Source organism: Arachis ipaensis, chromosome B07, assembly GCF_000816755.2.
Source record: "Arachis ipaensis cultivar K30076 chromosome B07, Araip1.1, whole genome shotgun sequence".
Lineage (NCBI taxonomy): Eukaryota > Viridiplantae > Streptophyta > Magnoliopsida > Fabales > Fabaceae > Arachis > Arachis ipaensis.
In genome coordinates, this window is record NC_029791.2 from 84,215,001 (window position 1) to 84,241,024 (window position 26,024).

Below are 26,024 nucleotides of genomic sequence, written 5' to 3' on the forward strand. Positions count from 1 at the left end.
TACTAACGTGGCTTCTTCTCTTCTTCTTTTGGCCTAAAATCAATCAAACAAAGTGCATCAAAGTCTTGGTCTTAATCATGGATCATGCATCATCCAATTTATCATATAATTCATGCAAAATCCTGATGAAATCATGTAAAATGCACAATGTATGTTTGAATCAAGATGTAAGTGAATATCCACCCAAAACTAGCTTATTTCCTAAGAAAATGCATGAAACTACCTTAAAAATAGTAAAGAAAAGGTCAGTGAAACTGGCCAAGATGTCCTGGCATCACAACACCAAACTTAAAGCTTGATTGTCCCTAAGCAAGTACTGGATCAAGAGAATGATGAATGGGATATCCAGAGGAATGAGTCATTCTTGTAGAAGTCATGTTACTGATTTTATGGTGGTTTCATGCATAGCAACTTAGGTTCATTCCTTTACTGGCTTTCAGACCTTTATCATGTCCTAAAAAACTCACTTTGATTGCATCCTATGAGACTTTTATTCATTGATCCTTTTGTTGTCATTTCAGGGCTTATTTTTGTTCTTAAGCTAAGTGTTCTGTAAGGGGGCAACTCTTTAAAATAAGCTTTTAGCCAACACTCCCGAACCAGTTGGTTCAAGGTGCTAGGTGTTGAAGCACCCCTAAGGACTTACTTGCTCAAGTCTCTCCCCCGTACATACACACCACAGGCATATGGTTTATTTATTTTCTTTTCTTGAGACCTTGGTGTCTAGCACCTCTTTGGGTTACTAAATGCTCTGTAGTAAGGGTTACTCTTGATAGTGGACTTTCAACTGATAATCCCGAGTTAGTTAACCCAAGTTACTAAGTGATAAGGCACCCCTAAGAGCTTATTCATCCAAGTAGATCCCTCACACAGGAGCACCACAGACACATGCTTCAAGATTAAAACCATTGGTGCCTAGCCTTATTGCTTACTCTTTTTCTTTTATTTTTCAACCTTTATTGTTCTTTCCCTTTTTCTTATTAGGATCTTATTATTTAGCTAGTCTCATGGGGTGTTTTCAAAGCATATGATTCAGGACAGATGGTTGTCATCCCACCTTAAGGTTGAACCAACTTAGCTAACTTATAATCATACCACAAACTCATGAACTCATTCCATAGTATGAACTCTACTCTGGTCTTTTAAAAACACTCATTCTCCTTTCATTTGATTCAAAAGGGACAAGCATACAAGTAAGCAAAGTAAGGATGCAATAATGACATTCAGACTAGAAAACACAGCCTTAATCAATAAAAAGTTTAAAAGACAGAATTGACATGCTTTTTTACAAGGAACAAGCACACATACATACAAAGAACTTAGAAGACAATCATGCAATTGAATGTACTGGAAATAAGTAAGAGGAAAAAGGAACTTTACCACCTTGTAGTTCATTTTTATTGTTGTTGTCCTTCTTCTCCTACTTTTCACCCTTCCCACACCAATTTAGACTAATTGCTTGTCTTCAAGCAGCAAATAAAACAGTGGTGGTAGGGTCTATGATGGGTCATGAACGTCTTACATACTGAAATGTAAGTGATGTATGTGGTTAAGCAAGCAAAAATTAAGGGTAACACTGCAAGCCTAAGAAGCAAAGGCATTAAGATTATACAAACAAGTGGTGTTGCTGGATACATTGCATAGAAAAATAAGTGGCACACCAAACTTAGTGTGACACTTTCTCTTAGAATTGATGCAAGTATCCGAAAAGATTGAAAATAGATTGTTGCAGGGCAACACCAAACTTAGAATGTGATCATATGCCAATTTTATTTGGAAAGAAGCTGAGTAAAGAACTGTTGTATTAATAACAAAATCACCAAGAGCCAAAGCTGTGACGAACAGGGGCTTCTTGGTGAGGCATTAACACAAACAGTTAGAGAGCATAGAAAATAAAGAACTAAAGTAATTACATGAATAAAGCAAAACAAAAGAAAATGTCTAATCTAGGTAATCAACCAACCGGTAGTTTGTTAATCACAATTAATCCCCGACAACGGCGCCATAAACTTGATGCGTGGAAAATTTGTCTCTCAACAAATTCCCCTTCGGCAAGTGTACCGAATTGTCGTCATGTAAAACTCACAATAAAGTGAGGTCGAATCCCACAGAGAATAACGGATTAAGCAATCAATAGTTAATTGATTATCCTAGTTAGACGAATCATATTGGAGTGATGAGCAGCAAGAATTGTAAATTGACAGAAAAGTAAAGAAAGCAATAAAGTGCAGAAAAGTAAAATGGCAAGAAAAGTAAATGTAAGAACTAAAAATAAAATGAACATTGGGATCAAGAGATATTGCAATCCTCCGGATCAAGTTCATTCCCATCTGTTCCTCAATCAATGCACTCATTGATCTCCTTGGCAATCTTAAGTGATTGAATTACAATTTCTTGTAATTCAATCTCTCAAATCTTGATCAATAGCTAATTCCTTGGTCAATTGCTCATGAGAAGAGATGAAGTATGGTCACTGATTATACCACATGCATTTCCCAAATCAAGTATTGAGAGGATTATAGTCACATATCCATCCAAACCCAATTTGGTCCAGTATGAGAAAGCATTTCTAGCTTGATCTCTTCATTCCTCTTCCAAGGTTCAGAAGAGATCCAAGTATGAATAGTTTCTTTTCCAAGATCACTACCCAATTGGATGAAGATCGAAAGCTTTCAAGTATAATCAAGAGAAAAGAAAGAAGAAGAAGAATAAGAACTACACTTAATCCATTGAATCACAATAGAGCTCTCTAACCCAATGAGAAAAGAAAGAAAGTGCAGAAAAGTAAAGATGAAGATAAAAACTGAAAATAAAACTTCAAAATTCATAAATGGATGCTTCTTGTGGTCTTGATTGGTTGACAATTGTGGGCTTGCTTGCTTCAGCTTTGAAGTGGACTTGAGAGAGAAGAGAGTTAAGTTGAGGCCCAGGTACTAAAGTTAGTTCTAAAGTTAGCCACACTAACGCTACAAGTGTGGCGTTGGTACTGAAGTTATTGTGGCTAACGTTGCACTTGCTGCCCAGTTGGTATTTTTGGGGCTAAAAAGATGCCTCTTGTTTGTGCTCAAATTTCATGCCCACTTTAGAGTATTAAATATCGTTGGAGAGTTCTGAATGTCAGCTTTCTAACGCAACTGGAATCATCTCAATTGGACCTCTGTAGCTCAAGTTATGCTACTTTGAAGTGGACATGGTCGCTGGCATATATGCCAACGTTACTGGAAATGTTGATTGCCAATAACGCCAGCGATTTCCCGTTTCGGAAGCTCAAAATTAGTGTCCACCCCATACTATTATATATATTTGGAAAGCCCTGGATGTCTACTTTCCAATGCCTTTGGAACCACATCATTTGGAGCTCTACAACTCGAGTTATATTTCTTGGAAGGTGAAGAGGTCAGTTGGCCTTAATACAGGTTGACACCATGTTCATCATTGCACTTTCGGCGCAGGTTTTCTCCCTCAAATTTAGTGTCAACCATGTAGTTCCATATATGCTTGGAAAGCTCAGGAATCGTACTTTCCAATGCCACTGGAATCACCTCATTTGGAGTTTTGTGGCTCAAGTTATTCTTGTTTGAAGAAGGCATAGTCAAGCTGCCAGGTGGGACTTTTGCCCACGTTAACTACCACGTTAACTAAGTTAACGTGGGAGTTAACGTGGCTTTTTGTGGCTTGTGTTGGCAACGTTAGTGACAATGTTTGGTGTCACTAACGTTGTCGACAACTTCTTCTTCTTCACGTTAACTTCCACGTTAACTAGGTTAACGTGGGAGTTAATGTGGCTTCTTAGGGATATGTGGTTGCTTCCAACGTTAGTGACAATGTTGGGTGTCACTAACGTTGTCGACCACTCTTGCCTCTTCACGTTAGCTTCCACGTTAACCAAGTTAATGTGGGAGATGTGGGAGCATTGTGCACTTAGGCCAACATTAGTGACAATGTTATGCCCTGGCATCACAACACCAAACTTAAAGCTTGCTTGTCCGTAAGCAAGTACTGGAACAAGAGAATGATGAATGGAATGCCAAGAGAAATGAGTCATTCTTGTGGAAGTCATGTCACTGATTTTATGGTGGTTTCATGCATAGTAACTTAGGTTCATTCCTTTACTGGCTTTCAGACCTTTATCATGTCCTAAAACACTCACTTTGATTGCATCCTATGAGACTTTTATTCATTGATCCTTTTGTTGTCATTTCAGGGCTTATTTTTGTTCTTAAGCTAAGTGTTCTGTAAGGGGGCAACTCTTTAAAATAAGCTTTCAGCCAACACTCCCGAACCAGTTGGTTCAAGGTGCTAGGTGTTAAAGCACCCCTAAGGACTTACTTGCTCAAGTCTCTCCCCCATACATACACACCACAGGCATATAGTTTATTTATTTTCTTTTATTGAGACCTTGGTGTCCAGCACCTCTTTGGGTTACTAAATGCTCTGTAGTAAGGGTTACTCTTAATAGTGGACTTTCAGCTGATAATCCCGAGTTAGTTAACCCAAGTTACCAAGTGATAAGGCACCCCTAAGAGCTTATTCATCCAAGTAGATCCCTCACACAGGAGCACCACAAACACATGCCTCAAGATTAAAACCATTGGTGCCTAGCCTTATTGCTTACTCTTTTTCTTTTATTTTTCAACCATTATTGTTCTTTCCCTTTTTCTTATTAGGATCTTATTATTTAGCTAGTCTCATGGGGTGTTTTCAAAGCATATGATTTATGACAGATAGTTGTCATCCCACCTTAAGGTTGAACCAACTTAGCTAACTTATGATCATACCACAAACTCATGAACTCATTCCATAGTATGAACTCTACTCTGGTCTTTTAAAAACACTCATTCTCCTTTCATTTGATTCAAAAGGGACAAGCATACAAGTAAGCAAAGTAAGGATGCAATAATGACATTCAGACTAGAAAACACAGCCTTAATCAATAAAAAGTTTAAAAGACAGAATTGACATGCTTATTTACAAGGAACAAGCACACATACATACAAAGAACTTAGAAGACAATCATGCAATTGAATGTACTGGAAATAAGTAAGAGGAAAAAGGAACTTTACCACCTTGTAGATCATTTTTATTGTTGTTGTCCTTCTTCTCCTACTTTTCTCCCTTCCCACACCAATTTAGACTAATTGCTTGTCTTCAAGCAGCAAATAAAACAGTGGTGGTGGGGTCTATGATGGGTCATGAACGTCTTTCATACTGAAATGTAAGTGATGTATGTAGTTAAGCAAGCAAAAATTAAGGGTAACACTGCAAGCCTAAGAAGCAAAGGCATTATGATTATACAAACAAGTGGTGTTGCTGGATACATTGCATAGAAAAATAAGTGGCACACCAAACTTAGTGTGACACGTGTGACACGAATGGATGCAAGTATCCAGAAAGATTGAAAACAGATTGTTGCAGGGCAACACCAAACTTAGAATGTGATCATATGCCAATTTTATTTGGAAAGAAGCTGAGTAAAGAACTGTTGTATTAATAACAAAATCACCAAGAGCCAAAGCTGTCACGAACAGGGGCTTCTTGGTGAGGCATTAACACAAACAGTTAGAGAGCATAGAAAATAAAGAACTAAAGCAATTACATGAATAAAGCAAAACAAAAGAAAATGTCTAATCTAGGTAATCAACCAACCGGTAGTTTGTTAATCACAATTAATCCCCGGCAACGGCGCCATAAACTTGATGCGTGGAAAATTTGTCTCTCAACAAATTCCCCTTCGGCAAGTGTACCGAATTGTCGTCATGTAAAACTCACAATAGAGTGAGGTCAAATCCCACAGAGATTAACGGATTAAGCAATCAATGGTTAATTGATTATCCTAGTTAGACGAATCATATTGGAGTGATGAGCAGCAAGAATTGTAAATTGACAGAAAAGTAAAGAAAGCAATAAAGTGCAGAAAAGTAAAATGGCAAGAAAAGTAAATGTAAGAACTAAAAATAAAATGAACATTGGGATCAAGAGATATTGCAATCCTCCAGATCAAGTTCATTCCCATCTCTTCCTCAATCAATGCACTCATTGATCTCCTTGGCAATCTTATGTGATTGAATTACAATTTCTTGTAATTCAATCTCTCAAATCTTAATCAATAGCCAATTCCTTGGTCAATTGCTCATGAGAAGAGATGAAGTATGGTCACTGATTATACCACATGCATTTCCCAAATCAAGTATTGAGAGGATTATAGTCACATATCCATCCAAACCCAATTTGGTCCAGCATGAGAAAGCATTTCTAGCTTGATCTCTTCATTCCTCTTCCAAAGTTCAGAAGAGATCCAAGTATGAATAGTTTCTTTTCCAAGATTACTACCCAATTGGATGAAGATCGAAAGCTTTCAAGTAAAATCAAGAGAAAAGAAAGAAGAAGAAGAATAAGAACTACACTTAATCCATTGAATCACAATAGAGCTCTCTAACCCAATGAAAAGAGTTAGTTGATCATTGCTCTACCAAAATAGAAAAGAAAGAAAGTGCAGAAAAGTAAAGATGAAGATTGAAACTTCAAAATTCATAAATGAAAATTACAACTAAAATGAAACTACTCCTAAGGAAGAAAAGAAGAGAAAAGGAAGAAGAGTAGTTGAGGGGAGGGGTCCGAAGACCCACTCCCCTTGGAGTGTGCCAATTCACAGAAGTTCGAATTGGTCTTCACTCTCTCCCCCTTCCTTCAATTCTCCAGAATTCCAGAATGCTTTGAATGTAAAAACTAAGGCCTTTATATAGGCTCTCCTAAATTACAAAATGAAACTAAAAGCAAATTACAATAAAATGAAAATTCCTATTCTAGATGCTTCTTATGGTCTTGATTGGTTGACAATTGTGGGCTTGCTTGCTTGAGATTTGAAGTGGACTTGAGAGAGAAGTGTGTTAAGTTGAGGCCCAGGTGCTAAAGTTAGTGCTAAAGTTAGCCACACTAACGCTACAAGTGTGGCGTTGGTGCTGAAGTTATTGTGGCTAACGTTGCACTTGCTGCCCAGTTGGTATTTTTGGGGCTTAAAAGATGCCTCTTGTTTGTGCTCAAATTTCATGCCCGCTATAGAGTATTATATATCGTTGGAAAGTTCTGAATGTCAACTTTCTAACGCAACTGGAATCATCTCATATGGACCTCTGTAGCTCAAGTTATGCTCCTTTGAAGTGGACATGGTCGATGGCATATATTGCCAACGTTACTGGAAATGTTGATTGCCAACAACGCCAGCGATTTCCCGTTTCTGAAGCTCAAAATTAGTGTCCACCCCATAGTATTATATATCGTTGGAAAGCCCTGGATGTCTACTTTCCAATGTTATTGGAAGCGCATCATTTGGAGCTCTACAACTCGAGTTATACTTCTTGGAACGTGAAGAGGTCAGTTGGCCTTAATACAGGTTGTCACCATGTTCATCATTGCACTTACGGGGCAAGTTTTCTCCCTCAAATTTAGTGTCAACCATGTAGTGCCATATATGCTTGGAAAGCTCTGGAATCCTACTTTCCAATGCCACTGGAATCACCTCATTTGGAGTTTTGTGGCTCAAGTTATTCTTGTTTGAAGAAGGCACAGTCAAGCTGCCGGGTGGGACTTTTGCCCACGTTAACTACCACGTTAACTTAACGTTAACTAAGTTAACGTGGGAGTTAACGTGGCTCTTTGTGGCTTGTGTTGGCAATGTTAGTGACAATATTTATTGTCACTAACGTTGTCGACAACTTCTTCTTCTTCACGTTAACTTCCACGTTAACTAGGTTAACGTGGGAGTTAACGTGGCTTCTTGGGGATATGTGGTTGCTTCCAACGTTAGTGACAATGTTGGGTGTCACTAACGTTGTCGACCACTCTTGCCTCTTCACGTTAGCTTCCACGTTAACCAAGTTAACGTGGGAGTTAACGTGGCATTGTGCACTTAGGCCAACGTTAGTGACAATGTTGAATGTCACTAACGTTTGCTTCCTTTCCCCCTTTTAACATTAGAGGCCACGTTAACTAAATTAACGTGGACTCTAACGTGGCCACTTGTGAGCATTGGCCAATGTTAGTGATAATGTTAAGTGTCACTAACATTGGCTCAAATTCCCTTTCTTCAAAGTTAAAGCCACTAACTTTTCTCACTAACGTTGGGGCTTTCCTTCCTTCCACGTTAGTGCCCACATTAGTGTAACTAATGTAGCTACTAACGTGGCTTCTTCTCTTCTTCTTTTGGCCTGAAATCAATCAAACAAAGTGCATCAAAGTCTTGCTCTTAATCATGGATCATGCATCATCCAATTTATCATATAATTCATGCAAAATCCTGATGAAATCATGTAAAATGCACAATGTATGTTTGAATCAAGATGTAAGTGAATATCCACCCAAAACTAGCTTATTTCCTAAGAAAATGCATGAAACTACCTTAAAAACAGTAAAGAAAAGGTCAGTGAAACTGGCCAAGATGCCCTGGCATCAATAATAACTCACGTGAGTGAGGTCGATCCCACAGGGATTGAAAGATTGAGAAATTCTAGTTTAGTGGTTGATTTAGTCAAGCAAACAAGAGTTGATTTGAGTGATTTGTATCTGACAGAAGCTAAATTGCATGAAAAGTAAAGGGAGAGGGAACATTGACAAGAATTTAAAGTGCAGAAGAATTAAAGAGCCGAATCTTAAAGAACAAGTAAAGTAAATGACAGTGACTTAGATCGCAAGAAATGTAAAGAGCTGAAGCTTAGAGTGTAAGAAATGTAAATTTCTTGAATTATAAAAAAGGTCCGGGAGCTGGAAATGCAGAATTTAAACAAAAGATAGTAAACAGCATTCAGCAGAAGAATAGAAGATGACTTAAATTGAAACAGATCTCAAACAGAAGAGTAAAATTGCTTGAAAAAGCAAACAGCAAATGAACCAAACTTAAATTGCAGACTCTCACTAATAGAGTAAAGATCTCAGGGGTCAAGAGACTAGAAAATAAGTCTAGATCTCAATTCCTTCCTTGATCCAACAAAGAATAATTGCAGAAGAAGTAAAGATAAAAATCAGTAGAGAAACTTATATCCCAATCACAATTCCTTGAATTATGCAGAAAAATCAACAGAAAGAGATTTCAAGGTGAAATTGAAACAGAATTTCTTCAATTCTCCACCCAAGATCCAAAACAAGAGTCAAGTAAGTAGAAAAGGAAATCCCAGAGGAAGAGAGCTCAATTCTCCTCCCCACTTTCCCAACTAACAGTGAATATTCAAAGATAAAAGTGAACTCCAATGAAAAAATTCCCAAGTAAAATCCTGGTGCTTTCTAAATCTAAGTAACCTCTATTTATACACTTCCTATTTTTGGATCTCAGAATTTGCAGTGGGCCTTTTTTATTTGGTGAAGACTTGAATTAATTTGGAATTTTGATTGAATTTTTAGCCCATGGGTGTTGCTCCCAGGGCAAGGCTCGGTTCATGGCATGAGCACAGCATTGGTGCTCCCTGGCCATGTCAATGTTGGTGCGTGACAAGGCTTGGCAAGACAAGGTAGAGCGCTCGGTTCATGGTATGAGCGCAGCTTCCTCCTTGTCTCTAGTGTGAGCTCAAGTTTGAATCCTTGGGGAAGCATTGCTGGCCCTTTTCCTTTGTGCAACAAGGCAACGCCTCCTTCCTTGCTTCCGTGATGTGCATGGTTCGAATCCCAGGGAATGCACTTCAGCCGATTTTGGCTTATTTCCTTGCAAGGGTAGCGCTTCTCTTAATCCCCTTATTCATGAGTTCGAACCTTGTGGCTTCATTCCTTGGAGTTGTGCCTTGAATTAATTTTGAAGAAGGCACGATAAAGTTCACTTAGTGAACTGAGCTTTATGCTCTTGCCTTGCTTTCTTGGATGCTCAGTTAACTAAGTTAACTTAGCTTTATGCCTTGCTTCCTTTTTGGTTCCTTGTGAAGCTCGGATCACTCACCCAACTTAGCTTCCTTCCTTTCTTGATGATGCCACACTTTTCTTCTCCTTTAGCTACGCTTTTTGTTTCCTTTGAGCACGCTCCTTAGGCCACGCTTTTCTTATTTTTCTTTTCTTCACCTACAAGTAATCAAAACAACCAATCAAAGTATCACCAAATTCACAAGGTTTAAAGTTCATTCAAAATTCAATTAATTCTATCTTAAACCTCATGATTTTGTGTCAATTAAAGGGTGGTTGATTGATTTAACCAAACCATGCAAATCCACTCCAAATCACTTACTTACAATGCAAGAAAGTGCATAAAACCTAATGAAACAAGTGAAAAATGCTTGAAAAGCTACCATAAGATGACTTGTCATCAATGACGACTCTTTCTACCCCACTTGATCTTATGTGCACCGAGGACGATGCAAACTTTTAAGTCTGGGAAGGTCGTTTGACCCGATCGGCCAATTTTTGGGAGAAAAAAAATCTAATCCTAACACTTTCACATTATATTTTATTCTATTACTAAGTCTTTTAGAATTCTTAGTTGTATTTTCTCTTAGTTTATTGCATTTCTTTTCATATATATAATAAGCTTAGTCAAAATGATAAAATTTTTCAAGAAAACTCCTTTTATATAGGGCATTGATATCCCAATTGATTTGAGTAAAAAATTTCCGTTGAACTTGTTTGAATTATATATTGTGGAACATGTTCTTAAGCTAAGAACACACAACCATGTGAGTTTTGAGCCTAATTGTATGGTTACATCATATTAACCACTATTTTCATCCTTGTGTCAATGCAAGAAAATTGAACATTTGTAACAAAAAATTTGTATCAAATTTAAAATTGTTACAAATTATAGTTTTTTTCTAACAATAACTAGTTATTATTACAAAATAAGAATATTTTGTAACAATAAGAATATTTGTTACAAAACATTTCAATATTTTGTAACAACTTGATTTCTTTTGTTACAAATTATGTTAGCTTTCGTATCGAATTGTTGTTTTGTTACAAAATGTTATAATATTTTGTAACAAAAGATTATATTGTTGCAAAAATTTAAAATATTTTGTAACAAAATATCTATTTATTTCAAAAGCTCTAAATATTTTGTAACAAAAAATTAATTTATCACAAAATATAATATTTTTGTAACAAGTTATTTATTTGTCACAAAATTTAAAGATTTTTTGTAACTAATAAAAAATTTTGTTTCAACATACTAAATGTAAGACTTTGAATTTTAAAAAATTAACATAATAAGTTATTAATAATATTTTAAGAATAATTAATTTAATTACTGCAAGACCCATAATCTTCGAAATAATATTTTTAAAGTAACTTTGAGAAATTAAATTTGATTTCAAAATTACTACGGTACAACCTAATTTAATTTAGAATTTGACAAACTCCAATTAAGCAAAATATCCCTAATTTCAAATTGCCCCAAACCAAATCCTAATGTTAAAAATTAAACACAACACCCTAATCCCTTTTTCTGTATCAGCCGCCATCCGTAACACACAATATCCCTAACACTTGCAGCTTCATCCAACCAAAGAGAGAAAGAAAGAAAGGAAAAACAAAGAAAGAAAATAAGAGAGGGTTGCGCCGGGGAAGGAAAGGAGAGGGGAGGGAGGAAGGAGTCACGCGGCACTACTGGGTTCGCTGCCGCCGTCGAGTTGCCATCAATGGAGAGAGAGGGCCGCCAGGAGCTGCTGCGTTGCCATCATTGTCGAAGAACCAGCTGAGGGAGAGCGGCGCCGAAGAGAGAAGAAGACGCGAGCAAGGGCAGAGAGAGATGGGGACCGCGTCAGCTCGCCGTCAAGCCGCTGCCGTCGTGGGTCCGAGCCGGCACTGTCGTCGCCACCGTAGCTGGGTCATCGGGAGAAGGAGAACCCAACAGGAAGAGGGTGAAGAGCCACTGTGGTTCGTTGCTCCGAGCTCACTCTCACCACTGCCAGTGCGCCGTTCATGCTACCGCCGTTCTGTTCGCTGCCACCAAGGATCCCGTTGCCGTCGGATCTGTCGCATCGCCGTTGAGGGAGCTCGTTACTGCCGTGTGATAAACCACTATTTTATGGTTTATCTTGTGCTCAATTGAGTGGTTTTTATCAACTCTTTACCCACTTATTCATACTATTTGCATGGTTTTACATTTGCCTTCCTAATTATGTGCTTTGATTGAAAACATGCTTCTTTGGCCTTAAGTTCCCTATGTTTAATCCTCTCTTATTACCATTAGATGCCTTGATATGTGTGTTAAGTGATTTCAGAGATTACAGGAAAAGAATGGCTCAGAGGATGGAAAGGAAGCATGCAAAAGTGGAAGGAATACAAGAAGTTGGAGAAATTGCTAAGCTGTCCAGCCTAACCTCTTTGCACTCAAACGGCTATAACTTTAGCTAAATAGTTCCAAATGACGCGGTTCTAGTTGCGTTGGAAAGCTAACGTCCGGGGCTTTGATTTAATATATAATATGCCATAGATGCCCTGACGCTAGGCGACACAAACGCGTGCTCCACGCGGACGCATCGCAGTGGCGAAAATCAGCGTGGCAGATTTCTTCTCCAGCGATTTCTAGGCTGTTTTCGAACCAGTTTGCGGCCCAGAAAACACATATTAGAGGCTATAAAGTGGGGGAATCTATTCATTCATAATAATCAGCTCATAATTCACAATTTTAGTTTTAGATGTAGTTTTTAGAGGGAGAGATTTTCTCCTCTCTCTTAGGATTTAGGATTAGGATTTCTCTTAGGATTTAGGATTTTATCTTCTTCAATGAGGTTCAATATTCCTTTTATATTTTTATTTATTCTAATGCTTTTATTCATATCTGATTTATATTGCCAAATTGGCTTATGAACCATTCATGTTATGATTTTCTTTATTTAATATAATTTGAGGTATTTCAGACTTATGATTGCTCTCTTTAATTTATTAATGTTCTCGATTTATCCAAATTATTTTCATTCAAGTAGAATTTCTTCCCTTTTGGCTTTGGTTAAGTAATTGGTGACGCTTGAGTTATCAAATAAAGCAGTGGTTGAAATTGGGAGTTGCTAATTAATTTGGGTTCCAATAACTCTAGCCTTTCCAAAGGAAAGACTAGGACTTGAGGGATCAAATTAGTTCTTTCACTTAACTTACCTTCATAATTAGAGATTAACTAAGTGGGAGAAAAATCCAATTCTCATCACAATTGATAAGGATAGGACTTCCAGATCTTATACCTTACCAAGAGTTTTATTATTTATTTAAATTAATTCCTTACAATTTACTTTCTTGCTATTTACTATTCTTGCTTTTTATCTTATACATTAAAAACCCAAAATTCTACCTTTTTTATAGCTAATAATAAGTCATACCTCCCTGTAATTCCTTGAGAAGACGACCCGAGGTTTAAATACTCGGTTATCAATTTTATTGGGTTTGCTTAAGTGACAAACAAAACGTTTGTAAGAAAGGTTGATTGCTTGGTTTAGTAACTATACTTGCAACGAGAATTTACTATAACTTCTAAATCATCAATCTTCAGTTCTTCAAAATGGCGCCGTTACCGGGGAATTGCAAATGTGTGCCTTATTATTGGTTATTGTAAATATTTACTTTTTGCTTGTTTATTTGTTTTTATTTTTGTTTTTATTTTTGCTTTTTCTTAAATTAAGAGGTTATTGGTTTTTATTTAGTTATTAAAATTTTTTTTCAAAAAATTTGTTCTTGGTGTTCATCTTGATCTTCGAGTTGTTCTTCGTGTTCATCTTGACCTTCAAGTTGTTCTTAGTTGTTTTCTTCGTTTTGATCTAAAAATTTTAAGTTTGGTGTCATTTTATTGTTTTTCTCTTTCCTCATTAAATTCAAAAATTCAAAATTTAAAACTCAAATTTCAAATTTCAAATTTCAATTTTCAAAATTCAAATTAAGAAAAATTTTTAAATTCAAATTTCAAAATTTCAAATTTCAATTTTCAAAATTCAAATTTAAAAATTTAAAATTCAGTTTTCAAATTTCAAAAATTTAAAATTTCAAAATTTAAATTTCAAAATTCAAATCTTTTTCAAAAAATCATATCTTTTTCAAAAACTTATCTCATCTTATTTCCAAAAATCAAATTTCAAAATTTAAATTTCAATAACCTTTTAATTTAAAATTTGTTTTTATTTTTGTTTTTAATTTTTATTTGCTATTATGAGTTCTCACCCCTCTCGCTTTGAGTTTGGTTCCAATGCTGTTGCAAGGAATGGAAATTATAACAGGAACATGCATCAAAGTCAAAACAATCAGAGATGGAAGGAGCCACGAGGATTTGATCAACCCTTTAGGCAACAACACCCTCCAAGATACCATAGACCACGACCATTCCATAATGCATGTCAAAACAACAGTTATGGTGGACCCTTCCGTGACAACCAACAACCACCAAACTACTATGGTCAAGAACCATTCCAGGGAGCATGCCAAGATGATGAATATGGTGAACCCCCTTGTAATTTCCAACAAGGCCCACCACATGATTATGAACCGTCTCCTCAACATGACTTTGGACCACCATACTCACAAGCCCCTTTCCACCATGCACCACCATATGACCCTAACCCGTATCCACCATATCAACCACCCTATGAGCCATATGAGCCATACATAGATCCACCCCAATTCCAACCCAATTACTCCCAGGAGCCACCACCTCCATATACACCACATCCATATCCATCAATCCAAGAGCCTTATGGTCCTACTTATGATACCCAAACGGAACAAGAATCAACGGATCGTCTCAAGGAAACAGTGGATCAATTTCATGCAACCCTTCATCAATTGGTGCAAACGATAAATCAATTAGCTTCCCGACGTTCGGACACTCAAGGAACCCCCATGGCTTCATGTGGACAATCTAATGAAGAACGTAGCATGAAGGAGAGATTAGAAACTCCGGTGGACAGTAAAGAGCATGAATTTGTACTGGAACAAGTGGAGGAAGCCGAAATTATTGAAGAAGAAGAAGTGGTTGAAGACTTGGGAGATGCTAAACCTCCATGAAAAAGTCAAGACATAGAACCTCCTTCCAAGACGGTTGCATTTGATGTTGAGGAGGGTGTACAACCTCCAAGGCATATCATAGTTGAAGACTTGGAAGAGGTTGGTCAAGAGATGTAGATTAAAGAAGAAGAAGCACAGCCTCACATGCCCTTGGTAAGTAATGAAGAAGAGATTAAATTGGAAAAAAGCTACCAAGAGGAAGAGGTTGAAATTAAAAAAGTTTGCAAAGAGGTGGAAGTTGTCAAAGAGCACAAGGGAGTGGAGCTTGAAATCACCTTGCAAAAGTTATTGGAGACCCCTCCCCCTAAGTTGCCATCATCCTTCACAACATTCAAGTGGGTAAAATTCATATCCCTTAGCTTTCTAATTCCACTTGAATATGGGCTACTAGAGATGGATGGTCAACTTAGAGCTCTTTGTGGCATTAAGAGTAAGAGGAAGATGGTTAGTGGTAGGAATTGTCATGCAAGGTTCAATATGGTTGCATGCTCCAAATTGAAGTACAAAGGTTGGTACAATTCTCAATTGAATGGGTCTAGGAAGCTGTTTGGATGTCTCAGTGAGAATTCAAGTTGCGTGCCACCCGGATTGAATCATGATGATCAACAAGAAGACAGGTGCAAAAGCAAGGTCTGGGACCCCGGAATTCAGTCTAGAAATCAACACTCTTGGGGCCTTGTCACTTGCTTTAACCTGCTTGAAGGCTTTCTGCGCCTAGTTTGGGATCCCGGAGGCCATTGGAATCACAATCATTGGTGGAGATTCCTGGATGAATACAAGCATAAACCACCATAACAGGGAGCACACCAAATGTCCAACTTAAGGACTTTAACTAAAAGTGCTAGGTGGGAGACAACCCACCATGGTATGATCGTTCCTGTTTTAATTTTATTTCGTTTTACCTGTTTTTATATTATATTATTTTTGTTGAACCTGAATACTTTTCATAGCATTTGCATCAGCACTGCATACTGCATTAATAAAAAAAAAATACGCACGCGACGCGGCAGCGTTGCTAACGCGTCCGCGTCACCAGTGCATTTTGAAGAAAAGGGAATTGAACAAAGAGTCACGCGAGAGCGTGGCTGGAGGCGTGCCTTTGGCACAAATTGATTCATGCGACCGCGTCGCTGACGCGTCCGCGTCGCTGACGCCTCCGCGTCCTGTGGGAAAAATGCCTCCCACGCGTCCGCGTCACCCATGAGAACGCGTGGCTCTGTGAAATCGACATAAATTGGTGTATGGTAGTATGTTGTGCTGGAGTAGGGCTGGACTGGCGCTAGAAGCACAAGCCCTCCCACGCGAATGTGTGCCCCACGCGTCTGCGTCGTTTTCAAAATTGGCCATCCACGCGATCACGTCAACCACGCGACCGCGTCATCCTGGAATTTGGCAAAAAGAGTTTCGAACAGAGAGTTGCACGAACGTGAGGCTGCACTCGTGCCAATCGCACAAATCAGGTCACACGATCGCGTGACCCACGCGTCTGCGTCACCTGACCTTATCGCGCACCACGCGACCGCGTCACTCACGCGTCCGCGTCGCCTGTGCCGTACAGCTTATCCAGATCAGCCAAAATATCTTATCTTTTCTTTCCCTTCTTATTTCTTTCTTCCTCCTTTCTTACTTTCTTTTTCTTCATCTATTTAACTTCTCATCCTTCTTTTCCTTCATTCTATTTTACTTAATTTATTTGTACACTATCATTCATTGCATTTTAATTTCGTGCATATTTTTATTTTTATTTTTCCATTGGTGTTAAATTTTCTTTGTCAACTGTTGTATCTTTTCTGGTATTATTTTGGTGCTTAGTGACTTGTTTTACAATGTTGGGTGATATTATTTTTCTGTCAATGTCAATTTTTTTATGATCCCTGTATTCCTTTTGCATTGACATGAATTTATATTGTCTTTCATTATCTACTATCTCTTCCCCCATTTGTTTGCACCACTGGTATGCCATGTAACTGAGACTCTCACTATTTGGCATTAACCCAACCATATTTTATTTGTTTCCTATCCTTGTTTTTGGGTTACTTTTCTTCTTTTCCTCTTCTTTCAGGATGGCCACCACAAAGAGAGAGGAAAAGCTTCTTAATGGGGAGACAAACAAGTCCACCTGCACAATCTTTGGAGAAAAGTATCAGTTGAAGCAACCCGTCCACTTGTACATCTTAGCATGCACTGAGGACGGTGCAATCTTTAAGTGTGGGAAGGTCGATACCGATCTCCATGGGTTAGTTACTCTTCTATCTCAACACCAATGTTTTATTTTCTTTGTTTGTTCATTGTTGCATTTGCATATTTGATTGCATATTTGTTTGATTTTATGCATTTAGTTACTACTTGGTTGAAGTAATATTTTCTTTTTCAAGAAATTTTTATAGTATTTCACTAATTTAAATTAAAAAAAAACTTTTCTATTAAAACTTGTTTGAAGTTGTATTTGGAACATGATTTTTGAGCCAAAGAACACAACCTGTGAGATTTTGAGCTTATTTACATGGTTACATTATTTAACCATAAATTTTATTCTTGTGTGTTTTCTTCTCTATAATTGCAATCTTTGCTTTGTTCCATTCTATATGTCCATTATTTAGTGTATTTACATGCTTACATATGATTGAGGCCATTACTTGTTATTAGCTCACTTATCCCAAATAAGCCTACCTTTTACATCACCCTTGTTAGCCACCTTGAGCCTTTTATCTCCATTTATTCTGTTCTATAACCACATCACTAGCCTTAAGCAGAAAAATAATTAAATATCCCAATTGAATCTTTGGTTACCTTAAGATAGGGATTGTGTAACAATTAAGTGTGGGGAAACTGTGGGAACATGGGTGAATAAGGGAATGTGTTATGTTTTTTAAAATATTAGGAATTTGGGTACCTACTCATGTGAAACTATAAAAAAATTAAAAATCCATGTGCATTGATAAGCTATGTTTATTTTCATGTTCAAAAAAAAAACTAAAAAAAAAATCCAAAAAAAAATATTCAATAAATAAGTAAATAAATAAGGGGACAAAATTACCCCAATGCTAAGCTTAGTAATAAAAGATCAATACATATGTGATAAATTAAAAAGAAAAGTTGATACATGAGTATGTGATGTAAAAGTGGGAATTTTGGGTAGCTAGGCATAAATTAGAATTATATAGAGTATATGTATGTTAGGTGAAAGTTCAGGTTAATTAAAGATTCAATTTATAGCTCACTTAGCCATATATATATATACCCTCACCCTTACCTTAGCCCCATTACAACCTTGAAAATACCTCATGATGTTTGCATTGGTACATTAAATTTTTGTTGATTAGTTAGATGAAGAACAAAGTTTAGAAAGCATGACTAGAGAAGAGTAGAGTGATTAACCCTAGACACTTGAGAGTTAGAGTGATATACACTACCAGTAAGGGTTCAGTGCTTAATTCTATGTTCCCTGCTTTCATGAGCTATCTTCTTACAAGTTTATTTGCTTTTGATTGTATGATTTGAATTAGTGAAATCTGATTTATGTTTGTCTTGAAGAGCTTATTTACTTTTAACCAAGTAGGTAGAAATATTTTGCATGTAGTTGCATTCATATAGATAGGTTACATTTCATACATTTTATCATTCCTCTTCACTCCTTTATAGCTTCTCTTGAGCTTAGCATGAGGACATGCTAATGTTTAAGTGTGGGGAGGTTGATAAACCACTATTTTCTGGTTTATCTTGTGCTCAATTGAGTGGTTTTTATCAACTCTTTACCCTCTTATTCATACTATTTGTATGGTTTTATATTTGCCTTCCTAATTATGTGCTTTGATTGAAAACATGCTTCTTTGGCCTTAAGTTCCCTATGTTTAATCCTCTCTTATTACCATTAGATGCCTTGATATGTGTGTTAAGTGATTTTAGAGATTACAGGGCAGGAATGGCTCAGAGGATGGAAAGGAAGCATGCAAAAGTGGAAGGAATACAAGAAGTTGGAGAAATTGCTAAGCTGTCTAGGCTAACCTCTTCGCACTCAAACGGCTATAACTTTAGCTACAGAGGTCCAAATGACGCGGTTCTAGTTGCGTTGGAAAGCTAACGCCCGGGGCTTCGATTTGATATATAATATGCCATAGATGCCCTGATGCTAGGCGATGCAAACGGTCGCTCCATGCGGACGTGTCGCAGTGGCGAAAATTAGCGTGGCAGATTTCTTCTCCAGCGATTTCTGGGCTGTTTTCGACCCAGTTTGCGGCCCAGAAAACACAGATTAGAGGCTATAAAGTGGGGAAATCCATTCATTCATAATAATCAGCTCATAATTCACAATTTTAGTTTTAGATGTAGTTTTTAGAGGGAGAGGTTCTCTCCTCTCTCTTAGGATTTAGGATTAGGATTTCTCTTAGGATTTAGGATTTTATCTTCTTCAATCAGGTTCAATATTCCTTTTATATTTTTATTTATTCTAATGCTTTTATTCGTATCTGATTTATGTTGCCAAATTGGCTTATGAACCATTCATGTTATGATTTTCTTTATTTAATATAATTTGAGGTATTTCAGACTTATGATTGCTCTCTTTAATTTATTAATGTTCTCGATTTATCCAAATTATTTTCATTCAAGTAGAATTTCTTCCCTTTTGGCTTTGGTTAAGTAATTGGTGACGCTTGAGTGACAAACAAAACGTTTGTAAGAAAGGTTGATTGCTTGGTTTAGTAACTATACTTGCAACGAGAATTTACTATAACTTCTAAACCATCAATCTTCAGTTCTTCATCGTGCTTCCATCAGCGCCGTGGATCTGCTTCGTCGCCGAACTGAGCTATGTATGAAGGGTGAGAATGCGACACAAAAGGGAGACACCTTCCGCCGCTGCCTCGTCGCCAGGGTCATGTCACCGTTGCAAATTGCCGCCGTTCTGACTATTAGAAGCTACCATCGAGCCTCTGCCTTCTTGGTAAGCATTTTTATTTCCAGAACCTTTGAAAAGTAGTATTTCAATAAAAGTTGTTAGAGATTCTGAGTTGTTGGTACCTTAGGGATTCGGTTTATGTGATGAGGATATTGATGCTTTGATAAGCATGTGCTTATGCCTTTGGTTGGTAATGCAATAGGGTTTTGAATTTCAGCAGATTGTTGATATTGGCAAAACTCTGCCATTGTTCAAGGAGCTTCAAACCTTAGGTGACAGGACTTGAAGAACCATGCTCTGCAAAGTGTCTTGTTTCCAATGTTGCAGGTCTCATTTAATTTGAGTTGAACCTTTATCATGAATTTTACATCTTTCATTTGGAAGTTCTACTCTTCATGATCTTTTATCATATTTTGTTTCTTTTCTTCTTTGGTTCCCTTTCTTCATGGCAGCTTCTTTCTGGAGCAACATTTTTAGGTGTTATCTTCTGCTTGATTGCATTCTATTTCAGGAGCTTATCTGGTTTCACAATACTCTTCTCTATTGGTGAACTGCTGATTTTTACCACGCAGGTAACATTATGAGCCACTTGAAGGGTTTTTCCTTTTCTTTTGGGTCAACCTACCATTTTACTTGCATAATAATTGCAATCAATTACTTTATATTTGATGAGCGGATAATTTATACGCTTTTTGGCATTCTTTTTAGGTAGTTTTTAATGTGTTTTAGTCACTTTTTATTATATTTTTATTAGTTTTTAAATAAAAATCACATTTCTGGACTTTACTATGAGTTTGTGTGTTTTTTTGTGATTTCAGGTAATTTCTAGCTGAATTTGAGGGAGCTGAGCAAAAATATGATTCAGGCTGAAAAAGGACTGCTGATGCTGTTGGATTCTGACCTCCCTGCACTCGGAATGGAATTTCTGGAGCTACAAGAGTCCAATTGGCGCGCCCTTAATTGCGTTGAAAAGTAGACATCCAGGGCTTTCCAGAAATATATAATAGTCTATACTTTGCTCAAGGATAGACGACGTAAACTGGCGTTCAACGCCAGTTCCATGTTGCAGTCTGGCGTCCAGCGCCAAAAACAGGTTACAAGTTGGAGTTCAACGCCAGAAACAGGTTACAACCTGGCGTTGAACGCCCAAAACAGCCCAGGCACGTGAGAAGCTTAAGTCTCAGCCCCAGCACATACCAAGTGGGCCCCAGAAGTAGATTTCTGCACTATCTATCATAGTTTACTCATTTTCTATAAACCTAGGTTACTAGTTTAGTATTTAAACAACTTTTAGAGATTTATTTTGTATCTCATGACATTTTTAGATCTGAACTTTGTACTCTTTGACGGCATGAGTCTCTAAACTCCATTGTTGGGGTTGAGGAGCTCTGCTGTATTTCGATGAATTAATGCAACTATTTCTGTTTTCTATTCAAACACGCTTGTTTCTATCTAAGATGTTTATTCGCACTTCAATATGATGGATGTGATGATCCGTGACACTCATCATCATCCTCAACTTATGAACGCGTGCCTGACAACCACCTCCATTCTACCTTCGATTGAATAAATATCTCTTGGATTCCTTAATCAGAATCTTCGTGGTATAAGCTAGAATCCCTTGGCAGCATTCTTGAGAATCCGGAAAGTCTAAACCTTGTCTGTGGTATTCCGAGTAGGATTCAGGGATTGAATGACTGTGACGAGCTTCAAACTCACAAGGGCTGGGCGTAGTGACAGACCCAAAAGGATCAATGGATCCTATTCCAGCATGAGTGGGAACCGACAGATGATTAGCCGTGCGGTGACAGCGCACCTGGACCCTTTTCACTGAGAGGACGGATGGTAGCCATTGACAACGGCGATCCACCAACACACAGCTTGCTATAGGAGGAACCTTGCGTGCATGAAGAAGAAGGCAGGGAGAAAGCAGAGATTCAGAAGACAAAGTATCTCCAAAACTCCAACATATTCTCCATTACTGCAGAACAAGTATTTAATTAGTGCTCTTTTATTTTTCGCAATTCAAACTGATAATTATAATTGACCTCCTGACTAAGATTTACAAGATAACCATAGATTGCTTCAAACCAACAATCTCCGTGGGATTCGACCCTTACTCACGTAAGGTATTACTTGGACGACCCAGTGCACTTGCTGGTTAGTGGTACGAGTTGTGAAAAGTGTGATTCACAATTCGTGCACCAAGTTTTTGGCGCCGTTGCCGGGGATTGTTCGAGTTTGGACAACTGACGATTTATTTTGTTGCTTAGATTAGGAAAAATATTTCTTTTTGGTTTAGAGTCTTCTATTATTATTTTTGGTTGAAATTATTTTTTTTTAAATCCTTATTTTCTCTTTTTAAATTTTTCGAAATTTTTTTACTAATAATTGAGTTTTTCTGTTTGAGTTTAGTGTCAAATTTTAAGTTTGGTGTTCTATCTTCATGTTCTTGTTGTTCTTGTGAGTCTTCAAAGTGTTCTTGAGTCTTCCTTGTGTTTTGATCTTAAAATTTTTAAGTTTGTGTTCCTTGGTGTTTCCCTCCAAAATTTTCGAAAATAAGGAGCATTAAATCTAAAAATTTTAAGTTTTGTATCTTTTTATTGTTTTTCTCTTTCCTCATTGAATTCAAAAATATCTTTTTCCTTTATTTTAATTGATTTTTCGAATTTTCCTTTTAAAAATTCAGATTTTATTTTAAAAATTTTTTATTTTATCTTATCTTAGTTTTAAAATTTCAAAATTCCAATCTTTTTCAAAAAAAAATCATATCTTTTTCAAAATCTTATCTTATCTTATTTCAAATTTCAAATTTCAACTTCCAAAATTCAAATTTCAAATTTCAATTTTCAAATTTCAATTTTCAAATTTCAATTTTCAAATTTCAATTTTCAAATTTCAAAATTAATTTTCAAATTTAAAATTTAAACTTCAACACTTTTTAATTTAAATTCCTCATCTTCTCTTACCTAGCTTATCTTATCTTTTCTAATCTCAAATCTGAAAATCAAATCTTTTTCATATCTTTTTTTATTTTATTTTATTTTATTTTATTTTATTTTATTTTCTTACAAGTATCTTTAATTTTAAGACATATCTTTTTCAAAACTTTCTAACCAATTTCTCTCTCTTCATTTTTTCGAAAATCCTCACACACATCTTTTTCAAATCTTTTTAATAAATAACAGAAGAGTGCCAAGTAGTTCAATTAAGAAGTGGGAAAACATTAAATACCTCACTTCAAGGCAGCAGGAAGCCAAGAAATGAACAATCAGCTATCCGAAATCCCTTTGAGGACAGTAAGAGCCCAGAGAGGAATAACTCTGGCGTTCAAACGCCAGAAACAGGTAAGGAGTTGGTGTCCAACGCCACTCCAGCTTCCAACCCTGGCTTTCAAATGCCAGTGAAGGATCAGACACCTGCAAGTGCTGATAATAAATCCCTCAAGAAGGCTTCTCAACCTACCTCTGTAGGAAATAAACCTGCAGCAACTAAGGTTGAGGAATACAAAGCCAAGATGCCTTATCCTCAAAAACTCCGCAAAGAGGAGTATGATAAGCAATTTTCCCGCTTCGCAGACTATCTCAGGACTCTTGAAATAAAGATTCCGTTTGCAGAGGCACTTGAGCAAATACCCTCTTATGCCAAGTTCATGAAAGATATCTTGAGTCATAAGAAGGATTGGAGAGAAACTGAAAGAGTTCTCCTCACTGAAGAATGCAGTGCAGTCATTCTGAAATGCTTCCCAAAAAAGCTTAAAGATCCCAGGAGCTTTATGATACCATGCATATTAGAGGGTAACTGCACCAAGACAGCTCTATGTGATCTTGGGGCAAGCATCAACCTAATCCCTGCATCCACTATCAGAAAGCTTGGCTTGACTGAAGAGGTCAAACCAACCCGGATCTGTCTTCAACTTGCTGATGGCTCCATTAAATACCCATCAGGCGTGATTGAAGATATGATTGTCAGGGTTGGGCCAGGATGCCTTTTGGTCTGTGTAATGCACCTGCAACCTTTCAGAGGTGCATGCTCTCTATCTTTTCTGATATGGTAGAGAAGTTTCTGGAAGTCTTCATGGATGACTTTTCAGTATTTAGAGACTCATTCAGCTCCTGCCTTAACCATTTAGCACTTGTTCTGAATAGATGCCAAGAGACCAACCTAGTTTTAAACTGGGAAAAATGTCACTTTATGGTGACTGAAGGGATTGTCCTTGGGCATAAAATTTCAAACAAAGGAATAGAGGTGGATCAAGCTAAAGTTGAAGTAATTGAAAAATTACCACCACCTGCCAATGTTAAGGCAATCAGAAGCTTTCTGGGGCATGCAGGATTCTATAGGAGGTTTATAAAGGATTTTTCAAAAATTTCAAAACCTCTGAGAAATCTGCTAGCTGCTGACACGCCATTTATGTTTGACACAAAGTGTCTGTAGGCGTTTGAGACCCTGAAAGCTAAGTTGGTCACAGCACCAGTTATTTCTGCACCAGACTGGACATTACCATTCGAACTAATGTGTGATGCCAGTGACCATACCATTGGTGCAGTATTAGGACAGAGGCATAACAAGCTTCTGCATGTCATTTATTATGCTAGCAGTGTTTTAAATGATGCCCAGAAAAATTACACAACCACAGAAAAAGAATTACTTGCAGTGCTTTATGCCATTGACAAGTTTAGATCCTACTTAGTAGGATCAAAAGTGATTGTGTAAACTGACCATGTTGCTCTTAAATATCTACTCACAAAGCAGGGTTCAAAGCCCAGGCTCATTAGATGGGTGTTGCTTCTGCAGGAGTTTGATATAGAAATAAGAGACAGAAAAGGGACAGAGAATCAAGTAGCTGATCACCTGTCCCAGATAGAACCAGTAGCAGGAGCATCCCTCCCTCCTACTAAGATCTCTGAAACCTTTCCGGATGAGCAATTGTTTGCTATTCAAGAAGCTCTGTGGTTTGCAGACATCGCAAACTATAAGACACAAGGTTCTCCTTCTGTAACCATGGAGAGGAAGCATGAAAAGCTTCTCTCACTGCAGAGTTAACCAAAGCCCCCACAGTCAAACTCTAAGTTTGGTGTTGGGAGGCCACAATTAAACTCTAAGTTTGGTGTTGAACCCCCACATTCAAACTCTAAGTTTGGTGTTGGGAGGTCCCAACCTTGCTCTGATTATCTGGGAGGCTCCATGAGGGCTCACTATCAAGCTATTGACATTAAAGAAGCGCTTGTTGGGAGGCAACCCAATGTTATTTAATTATATTTATTTATTTTCCATTGCTATTTTATGTTTTATTTAGGTTGATGATCCTGTGAAGTCACAAAAACAAATGGAAAATCAAAAATAAAATGAAAAATAACATGAAAAATAGCACACCCTGGAGGAAGATCATTCTGGCGTTTAAACGCCAGAAACAAGCATCTGTCTGGCGTTTAACGCCAGAAACAAGCACCAAGCTGGCATTTAACGCCAGAAACAAGCATCAATCTGGCGTTAAACGCCAGAAACAGGCTACATTTGGGCGTTTAATGCCAAAAACAGGCAGCAGCCTGGCGTTAAACGCCAGGATTGCATAGTAAGGGCATTTTGTACGCCTAATTGGGGCAGGGATGCTAAATCCTTGACCCCACTGGATCTATGGACCCCACAGGATCCCCACCTACCTCACCATTCAAATTTAAACCATTTCCCTCCCAAACCCACCCATTCACACACTTTCATCTCCTCCATCTTCTCCACTTCTTTCTTCTTTTGCTCGAGGACGAGCAAACCTTTTAAGTTTGGTGTGGTAAAAGCATTGCTTTTGTTTTTCCATAATTCAGTGGTAGAGCAATTAACTGCAGATCAAAGAGCTATGAGGAAACAGCAACAAAGGTAAGAAAGAGACATAGAGAAGCTCAAGAGCACCATTGGTTCTTCAAGAAGAGGAAGACGCCACCCTCATTAAGGTGGACCTATTCCTTAATCTCCTTGTTCTTATTTTCCTGTTTTTCATTTATTATGCTTCATGTTTAATTATGTTTGTGTCTTTACTATATGATCACTAGTATCTAAGTGTCTATGTCTTAAAGATATGAATGTCCTATGAATCCATCACCTTTCTTAAATGAAAATTGTTTTCTGAAAAAGAAAAAGAAGTACATGAATTTCGAATTTTAAAATAGTTTAATTATTT

The 26,024-nt window shown here is 37.4% G+C and overlaps 1 long non-coding RNA gene across 1 annotated transcript; it reads left to right on the forward strand.

Moving 5' to 3' along the window:
- LOC110264259 lies at positions 726 to 20,233 on the forward strand. The gene is made up of 3 exons (XR_002350069.1): positions 726 to 738; positions 11,742 to 11,749; positions 20,067 to 20,233. It is a non-coding gene; the product is annotated as an uncharacterized LOC110264259 (long non-coding RNA).